The sequence below is a fragment of the Microtus pennsylvanicus genome, chromosome 4 (assembly GCF_037038515.1).
Source record: "Microtus pennsylvanicus isolate mMicPen1 chromosome 4, mMicPen1.hap1, whole genome shotgun sequence".
NCBI lineage: Eukaryota > Metazoa > Chordata > Mammalia > Rodentia > Cricetidae > Microtus > Microtus pennsylvanicus.
Window position 1 is genome coordinate 1,037,201 of NC_134582.1, and position 10,426 is coordinate 1,047,626.

Here is a 10,426-nt window from a genome sequence, read left to right on the forward strand (position 1 = left end):
TAGGCAAAGTGATTATTCTTGTCTAACTATGAAATGTTTGTATTAGGATATTAAAAGGCATTTTATTATTTAATAGTATTTTACCAGAAGAAAAATCTATAAATGAGAAAGGTTTCCAATATTCACTGAATTTCATTGTCTGCTTTGTAAAAATTTGTGTGTGTGTGCGCGCGCGCGTGCGTGCGTGTGCGTGCATGCACACAAGCTGAGACACAGAAGATATCATTGGATGTCCTCCATCACTCGCCTTTTCTGAAACCAAAATCTTTCCCTGAACTTGGAACTCAAATTTTCTTGGGTACCAGAAGTCAGCAAGCCTCAGGATACTGTCTGTCCCCTTCAGGGGTGGGTTTCAGTCGTGTGTGGCCCACCCAGCTTGCTAATGAGTGCTGGGTTCCTAACTCTGGTCCTCATTATGCAGCAACAACCCTTAACCACTGAGCAACTCTCCAACCCAGGTGTCTGCTTTTAATGTTCCTGTCTTATTTTTGTCTAATGACAAAATACCCTGACCAAAGTAGTCTGAGGGAGGAAAGGTATTTTTGGCTCACAGTTTAAGGTATAAACCACATCAGGGAAGTTAAGACAGCAGGTGCCCGAAGCAGCTACTTTTCCACTTTGCATTTAGTCTAGAATCCTATCTAGGGAATGGTGGTACCCATATGAGTGGATGTAAATCGTAAGATAATTTCGCACAGGTTTGCCCAGAAGCTCAATTTCGCGGTGATTCTAAATTGTTTGGCAGCACTACCATAGTACCTAAACGTTTTGGTTAAATGTTGCTTGAGAACTTCTCCCAACATATTTTAAAGTAAACCCTTAAAAAATATCATAGGTAATTGAAAATGAGTTTTAATTTTACTTGTTGAGAACTACTTTAAGAAATTTGATGATAGTAGAACCCAGATAATCAAGTGTTCTAATCAGTTTCCAAAATTTATTCAGTTGATAAGATGGCACTAATGAAAACCTCAATTATGAGACTAGAATGAGCAGACGTCAGCCATTGTATGATAGACTACGAACCTGTCAACATGTGCAGATGGACAGATTTTTAAAAAGTGACCCAGATGCTGATTCTCTTGAATATAATATGTAAACATTGCATAAAGATACCACTTAATGCTCCCCTGTGTCTTAGTTTCTTTTCCTTTTGTGATAAAATATCGTGACAAATGCAATTCAAGGAAGAATGGATGAGTTCTGGCTTGTGTTTCAAAGATACAGTTTGTCATGGTGTCACACAGCAGGAACTTGAAGCAACTGATCACATGAATTCACAGGAAGCAGAGAGCAAGGAATGTTTATGCTCAGCTCATTTTCCTTTTTACACAATCTAGAACCAAGGAATGATATGGCCTGCTAAGAATGGGTCTTCCCACCTTCATTTAATCAAGATAATCCCTTATAGGCAAGCTCAGGGCTAAATCATCTATGGAGGCCTGTTTCCGAGTTTTGTCCTATGGACACTTAACACTAACCATCATACCTTCTTTTCTCAGTCATTATCTTGGTAATAACACAGTACTGTGAAGTCAGAATGATTTTTCAAAATCCTCTATGACATAGCTTAAATCATATCAAATCCCAAGATTTAATAAAATCCAACTAACCAGTAGCTTCATGGTTCAACTTAGCTAAGAATAGTTGTTTCATTTAATGTCCTGCAGGGCAGACATCAAAGACAAAACTAAACTTTTTTATTGGCATAAAGACTATTAAAGGAGGTACAGATCTGTAGCCTGCTTCTCGGCTGTCTTATCCAGGGTGTGTTTAGGAGCATGGTGAAACTTATTACCAACCCAGCTTTTAGGTTTAGAACTTTTCTTAGAGCAGTTGCAGGGCCTTTGAGGAAAACAGGAGAGGGTTTCTCTAAGAAAATAGATGGCTCTTATCTGTAGAGCAAATACAGCAAAATTATGAAGACCCCAGTGAGTCCTTGCTGACCTCATGGGCAATGCTCACAACAACCCAGAGCATTTCAGACTGTGTATATGAGCCAAGCTGGGACCCAGGCCAGCAAGTCCAAGGATCTCTGAGGTCCAGCCCAGGCAGTAGTTGTAGTGACAGCATTCTAGAAAAGGGTTATCTTTAGAGTTTAACTTCTTATAGTTATTTTGACCTCGTCAGATTTTTCTGTTTCATATAAATTACTATTTTTGTATACTTTAAATTTTAAGAAAATTGTATCATTTCTCCCATCCCCTTTCTTTCTCCAGCCCCTTCCAACTCTTCCCAATGTTTTCCCCTTTGCTGTCATATTGATAGCATCTTTTCATATTCCTATACCCAGGTGCATGAAAACACACACACACACACACACACACAACCTGCTTTTATCCACCGTCCTTTTGATGGTCATTCATTCTGTCCCATAGAAGAAGGCGGACAAGTGGGGAGGGTATTTGCTGAGAGGCTAGATGATATTCCTAAAGGTCTTGTGAGGAGGGTTAGGAGTTGAGAAACAAGCCCTGAAGATGAAGGATCTGGTCCTACAATAGCAGCTAACTCACTGAAAAGTCAGTCTGGCCTTGGATTGCTTAATTTACTTTTAGCTTAACAGTGGATTTCGTTTACTTCCACCTTCAAATTCTTAACTCCTTGCCCCTGCCCCAGGCCCAGATGTTTTCTTTTTTTATCTGAGGCTTTTAACTTCTGAATCAAAAATAGTTAACCTTCATTTCAGTTGAATTCGCCTACTGTAGAGCTGGATATTGTGGTATCCAGTAACGTTTTTATTTATTCTTCTTTAAAATTTCTGCCCTGGGTCTGGAGAGATGGCCCAGCTTCTTCTTGAAAAGTGCTCAATGCCCCTCAGATACTCCGAGTTTTGTGATTGCCACATACTTGGGCAGTTCAGGGCTATTTTTAACCAAAGCATCAAGAGACCCCTCTCCTTTCTAAGACTTCACTACCACATAAGATTTTTTTCCTGAGTCATCTGTGCCTTCGAAGTGACAGTTTGGTGTGTGAATGTGCAGCTCTGTATTTAGAAAATTCCATTTTTACAGGAAGATCTGTCATGAGCCTTTGTTAGAGTATAGTTTTAACTGGACATGGGACTCATACCTAAAATCCTCGCTCTCATTAGTTATAGGCAGGAAGCTCGGAAGTCCAAGATCATCCTCTCCTTACATAGCTTGGTCAAGATTAGCCTAGGCTACTTAAGGAACCACTGGCTTTGAGGAGAAAAATGAACTTCATGGGAGAAGTCAAATTAAGGGCTTCTGGAAGTCTCAAAACCTGATCCCGGCAAAGAGCCAGTAGCGACTCTAAGAACAGCTAAGTTTGTATGTGTATGTACATGCACTCATGAATTCGGGTGTTTGTGTGTGTGTGGTGCATGCATGTTATGTACATGTGTGTAAATGTTTGAAAGCTATAAGTTAACAATATGTCTTCCTCAGTGGCTTATCCACCTTAATTTTTGAGGGAGGGTCTCTCCCCAAAGTTGAGCTTACAAATTTTCACTTCCTCCCCTCCTCCCATTTCCCTCCCCCTCCCTCTCCCTTTCCAGTCCTAAGAGCAGTCAGGGTTCCCTGCCCTGTGGGAAGTCCAAGGTCCACCCCCCTCCATCCAGGTCTAGGAAGGTGAGCATCCAAACAGACTAGATTCCCACAAAGCCAGTACATGCAGTAGAATCAAAACCCAGTGCCATTGTCCTTGGCTTCTCAGTCAGCCCTCATTGTCAGCCACATTCAGAGAGTCCGGTTTGATCACATGCTCCATCAGTCCCAGTCCAGCTGTCTCAACTTAGAATGACTACTTAGTAAGGCCCAGGGATCTGCTCATTTTCATCCTTCAACACCGGTGTTACATGTATGGCTTCCATGCCCAGGCTTTTATTGTGGGTGTTGGGGACCAAAATTCAGTGCCTCCCCACTGAACCATCTCCCAGCCCCTAGAGCTGAGTTTTATAGCCACATTCCGCTAACTGCTTATGCAAGACAGCACTCTTTCTATTTAGGACCACAAAGCCTAATCAGCATTCCTGGAAGATAGAGTGTCCCATTGGGAATGCCTCCCTTGGATTAGAAATATCATAAAGAATAGTGAGAAGACTTCAGTATAGAACCAGGGCCAAATCCCAACAGCACCATGGGTTCACGTGACTCATAGACAAGAACAGGGCGCCATTTACTGATGGAAGGTAACTCTAATCTCACCTCCCTAGCTCTTTAATCTAGTCTCTAGCCTTGTGTATGTAGCCCTGGACTCTCCCCATTTTCTTCTAGTTAAAGGTTTAGTTTTAATCATGTTTCTGCATGTTATATACGACTCTGCACTGGTATCTTGATGAGTTAAAGTTTGTGGGAAAACCAAAACCACAACCAAGAAGGTATTCCTTTTGCTTTCTGAAATTATCTGAGTGGATATATCTGCTCTGGTAGGCAAGTCATTCCAGTGGTGATTTGATTTTAGTGTATTCTTACCCACCCTCCAACCAAGACTTTGCTGACTGTAATCTAATTGTGCCCTTGTTGTCCTGAAATACTACTTTTGTTGATTCTTTACCAGACGGACACATGTAATTCCAATATACATCAACCTTTCCTTTTACAAACAAACAGAAAGGATTTGATGTTTATTGTCATTAAAGATTCAATTCTAATACACGTCTCCAAGACTTACTGTGCAAATAAATTAGAGGCAAAGGAAGATTCAAGCTGCTAAAGCTCTTCTTGTAATGTTTAAACCTGCAGCCTATTTTCACTGGCTCAGTGAAGTCACGGTAATGAAAATAACACGGAAAGGCAGAAAGCAAAATTGCACACCAGTACTTTGCTCTGATAGGACCTACAGCTCTCAGGAAATATGCCTGAATGACCCTAAGTCATTTACAGAATGAGTTTTTCGCAGTTTTGATCACTTTTAAAGCCAGTCTTAGATTGACCCATGCCATACTTTCTTCTTTCCCACATAAGAACACTGCTTCAGAGAGCAAAATAGAGTTTACGGAATGTAACTTTGATCTATTTACTTTGATTTTGGGGGAAATATGAATGTAACTCACTTATTAGAACTCATGTGATGTTTAAGCTTTCAGTTAGCAAGGACGGCTCTAACATGTGGCATATAGAAGTTTATTTGTGCCTTTGACTTTCCACAGTGTTTGAATCCTAAGTGCAGACTTCACTCATAATGAAGGCTGGTTTTGGTTTAGTTCTCTTTGTGCGTGCATGAGTGTTTTTTTAAAACTACATCTAAGGAAGTAGTTTTTCCCTGTTTAGAATTTAAAGACAATTGGTGGAATCCAGAAATCCAGCAAATGCCAACTGGAAGGGGAAATCTGGACTTGAGTTCTTAGAACAGTTTAAATCAAGAAATGATTTTTTTCCCCTTTCTGCCTAACATTCTGCAGTATCTGTGCATTTATATTGTCTTCAATCACTGAGAGTTTACAAACTGCCAATGCTCGCTCTGTAACTAGGTGATTAAATGTAAGTTCTACATTCTACATTTAATTAATAATTTAATTACTTTCAGTTATTGGCTCAAGAGTATAAAGGAGTTCATCTAACAGCATAAAATATGTAACATCTATCAACTATTAAATTGTTGTCCTTTATCGTTAATTGACATAGTCTTGGATTTCAACCCTACTGTTAAAATGTGTTGGAAGAATTTCCCTAGCTATAAGAACTGGGTTTTAACGTCAGAAAAGAATAGGAATGTATTTCTATGGTCTTCTGAGGTAGTTAAAATGCAAGATATAGAAATGCTCACAAAAGTATGTATGTTTAGAAAACTCTAGTTACAAGAAATGTTTTCAATTTTGTTCAGTTTTTTGCCATATCAAGTCAAGAATAAAAGTTCAGCTGTAACATCATAAAATTTCAGCTGTAACAGCACAATACTGGTTTCTATTCAGAGCTTTGTGAATACATTCAGATCTAGAGGCTTGTTGCGGGAGGTCCTCCCACTCCTCCAGCCTATTGCCGCTGAGATACCAGCCCCTTGGGGCGTGGTCTCTCTCCCTTTAAAAAAGCGGCCACTTCCCTCTCCTCTCTTCTCTCTTCACTTCCTGCTCCGCCGGTGACTTGACTTCCTTCCTGGTTACGCAGAGGGCTGAAAGTGATCTGTAAGTTTTTCCCCTTTAAATAAATATCACCCTATTAATCATAATCCCAAATTGGCATTGTTTGTGACTTACGCCTTCATTTGGCGCCCAACGTTTGGTTTTAGAACCTCTCCCGGCTCGCAGCCGCGAGTTCGGCTTGGCGGCCGGAAGTTCGGCTTGGCGGCCGGAAGTTCGGCTTGGCGGCCGCAAGTTCGGCTTGGCGGGCGCTTGTTCAGCTTGGCGGGAGCAGTTGCTTCCTCAGCCGCTGCCTGTGGATTTAAACTCCACAGGCCCGCGAAGTCTCTGCCCGCGTGATTTGCTCTTTTCTGAGTCGTTTTCAGATCTCCCTTGCAAGCACAGCTCTTAAGTGGCGCGAACCAGAGCACGTGGTTGCTGAAAGCTGCAACCCCTCAGGGTGACTCTGTCACGTGGAGGCATAAGCGGCTTCCAGGTTGCTCTTCCCTACCCCTGGATTCTGGTTTCTGGTTCCATCTCTGGAATTGATTTAATTACATTTACTTTGTTGAGCAACTTACATTTTCCAGTTTTTAACAAATACTAGGCGGACTCTGAAACAGGACCGTGTTTTCGTCGAGACTTGGCAACAGCGCCACCTGCTGGATAATAGGTAATATGGCAGTTCCCGTTTCCAACGCGAATTTTACTGTTCTGGTTACCAATACTATGGGTTATATCATGCAAGGTTTATATGACTATGGGGATAACTTAATTTACTGGTTACTAGGTTTCAGTATTTTTTTGCATATTCTATCATTTAGGAAGATCATGGCACTCCTAAGAACCATACAATCTTTACTAGAAACTCATGCAGGTCAGGAGATTAAGGATTCAAAAGAGACAATAATAAAAAGACTTGAAATGATTGAAGAAATGATTGGAGCTGGCGAACAGAGTAATAAGGCACAAGGACAGAATACAATGCCAACACCAGCTATTAGAACTGGCTTACCAAAGGTTTTAGCAGCATACCCTATACTTAATTCTGACAAAGCGTCAACTTCTAAAGGCTCAAAGGGAGTCAGAGAAGCTAGATGGACGCCAATAGCAATGAATGATCTAAAAGAAATTAAGCAAGCTATTGTTAATTTTGGCTTGCACTCTGCATACGTAAAGGAAATGATAAGGACTTGGGCTTCTAATGCTAGAGCTACCCCCCATGATTTCCATCAGTTAGTGTCTGCAGTTTTAGATAATGGACCTTCCTTGATGTTTGGAATTTATTTCAGAGAAGAATCCAAACATATGGAACAGCAAGGAAGAGCAAAAGGTATTGAGGTTTCCCAAGATCAAATTCTTGGTGCAGGAGAATATGCTGATCCACAGGTCCAAGCTCTTTATGATGATGAAGTACTGTGTCTATGTCACCAAGCAGCTTTAAATGCTTGGAATAGGATACAAGATCCAGCAAAAAGGGTTGAATCATATACCAGAATTAGGCAGGGACAGAGAGAACCCTTTATTGACTTTTTGCAAAGATTAATTAAGGCTCTGGACATAGGGGTAACAGACCCAGAAGCTAGACGAATACTTCTTGAATCTCTAGCTTTTGAGAATGCAAACATAGAATGCAAAAAGATAATTGGGCCTTTAAAGTCTAGATCAGCACCTATGGATGAATGGATTCAGCATACGATGAATGTTGAGACGTTTAGCTATAACGATGAATCTTGGGTAGGAGAAGCGATTTCCACAGCAATGAGGAGACATCAAACTGCCAGGTGTTTTAATTGTGGTAAATTAGGACATCTGAAAAGGGATTGCAGGCACAGAATTTCTAGGAATATTATCTCCTCTGGGAATGACAAAGATAGGAGACCTAGGCCTTCAGGTATATGTAGGAGATGCGGTAAAGGCCGACATTGGTCCAATGAATGCAGGTCAACAACAGACAAACAAGGCAACCCGATACCGTCGGGAAACTCCTTGAGGGGCCTCTCGCAGGCCCCCAAGCCAACAGTGGCCCAGTCATTCCCAGTCACAGTGGAGAACGTGCCTCACCAAGAAAATTAAAAGCTCCAATTTCTGCTGTAAAAAGTAATACTGGTCTAAATGATGAAATCCATGTGGAGGATGAGTCAAAAAACCCAGTTGGACAGAGTAAACGTATATTTTGGCAGACTTCTATTAATGATCAAAGACCAAAGCTAAGAGTCTGTATAAATGGCACTTTTATTGAAGGCTTATTAGACACAGGTGCGGATGTAAGTATCATTACCCCAGAATCTTGGCATCCGAATTGGCCTCTTCAAGAGGTAGATGTTCAGTTCCTGGGAATTGGAACCCTATCTCGTGTAAAACAAAGCACAAGATGGGTTGAATGCATAGGGCCCGAAGGGCAAATAGGAAGACTAAGGCCATATATAGCCAATATTGCCATAAATTTATGGGGCCGTGACCTGCTACAGCAATGGAATACCCAGATTAACATTCCTGTAGTTCCAGGAACTCATAATTCTGGGAAGTATATGATGAGGTATTATGGAAAAAGGTCACTAGCCATTCAGGCTGTACAAGAACATACAGCAAATACCAAACCTTTAGAGGTACCAACAGCCCTACCTTTAAAATGGCTAACTGAGAAGCCAATATGGATCAAACAGTGGCCTCTAGCTGAAGATAAACTACAGGCATTGGAACAGCTGGTGCAGGAGCAACTAGATGCTCACCACATTGAAGAATCAACCAGCCCTTGGAATTCTCCTGTGTTTGTTGTAAAAAAGAAATCTGGTAAATGGAGAATGGTGACAGATCTAAGAGCTGTCAACAAAGTAATTCAACCTATGGGCTCACTACAATCTGGAATTCCTTTGCCTTCTCTGTTACCAAAAGGATGGCCTCTTATAGTTATTGATTTGAAAGATTGTTTTTTCACTATACCGTTACAAGAAAAGGATAGAGAAAAATTTGCCTTTACAGTGCCTACTTATAATAATTCTCAGCCCAATAGGAGATATCAATGGACTGTCCTCCCACAGGGTATGCTCAATAGTCCTACACTGTGCCAATATTTTGTAAGTAAGCCATTGGAAATAATTCGTAAACAATTCCCCAAGTCCATTATTTATCATTACATGGATGACATCTTGTTATCTGATTCAAATAAAGATACTTTAGAAAGGATGTTTGAAGAAGTAAAGAAAGTCTTGCCTAGGTGGGGATTACAAATTGCCCCTGAAAAGATTCAAAGAGGAAACTCTATTAATTACCTAGGTTACAGAATAGGGTTAGAGAAAATTAAAACGCAAAAGGCACAAATTAGGAGAGACCGCTTAAAGACTCTTAATGACTTCCAAAGATTGTTAGGAGACATTTCCAGTCTACGACCAGCTGTTGGGATAACACCTGATCTAATAGTTCATTTAAACAAAACCTTAGATGGTGATAAAGATTTGAATAGTCCAAGAGAACTGACAGCTGAAGCAGAAAAGGAACTGACAATGATTGAGGAAAAATTACAGGAGGCACATGTGGATAGGGTGAACCCAAATCTTAGCTGCATCCTAGTCATATTGCCTTCCAGAATTTCTCCTACAGGGATTCTAATGCAGAGGGAAGATATTATTTTAGAGTGGATATTTATACCTAATAAACCAAGTAAAAAATTAAAAACTTATGTGGAAAAAGTCTCTGAATTAATTATAAAAGGTAAGCTGAGACTTCGTCAACTAGCAGGTATAGACCCAGCAGAAATTATAGTGCCTTTTACTACTGAAGAAATAAAAAAGTTATGGGAAGACAATGAACCGTGGCAAAGAGCTTGTGCTAATTTTTTGGGAGAAATTAATAGCAACTATCCCAAAAGTGGTAGACTTAACCTCATAAAAAGAACTTCTTGGATTCTTCCTAGAATTGTACGTGATGCTCCAATAACTGGAGCCCGTACGTTCTATACTGATGCAAATAAATCAGGGAAAGCAGGTTACAAGTCAGATGAATTGAGTAAGGTAGAACAAAGCCCTTATAATTCTGTCCAGAAGGCAGAATTATATGCCATTCTTATGGTGCTAAGGGATTTTAAAGAACCTCTTAATATAGTTACAGATTCACAATATGCAGAAAGAGTTATCTTGCATATTGAAACCGCTGAATTTATACCAGATGACACAGAGTTGACTTCATTGTTTATCCAGGTACAAGACATAATCAGGAACAGGCTTTGTCCGATGTACATAACACACATCCGTTCCCATACAGGTCTGCCTGGTCCTCTAGCCCAAGGCAATGCTGAGATTGATCAATTATTGATTGGAAGTGTGTTGCAGGCCTCAGAATTTCATAAGAAGCATCATGTCAATAGTAAAGGCCTAAAGAAAGAATTTTCCATTACTTGGCAACAAGCTAAGG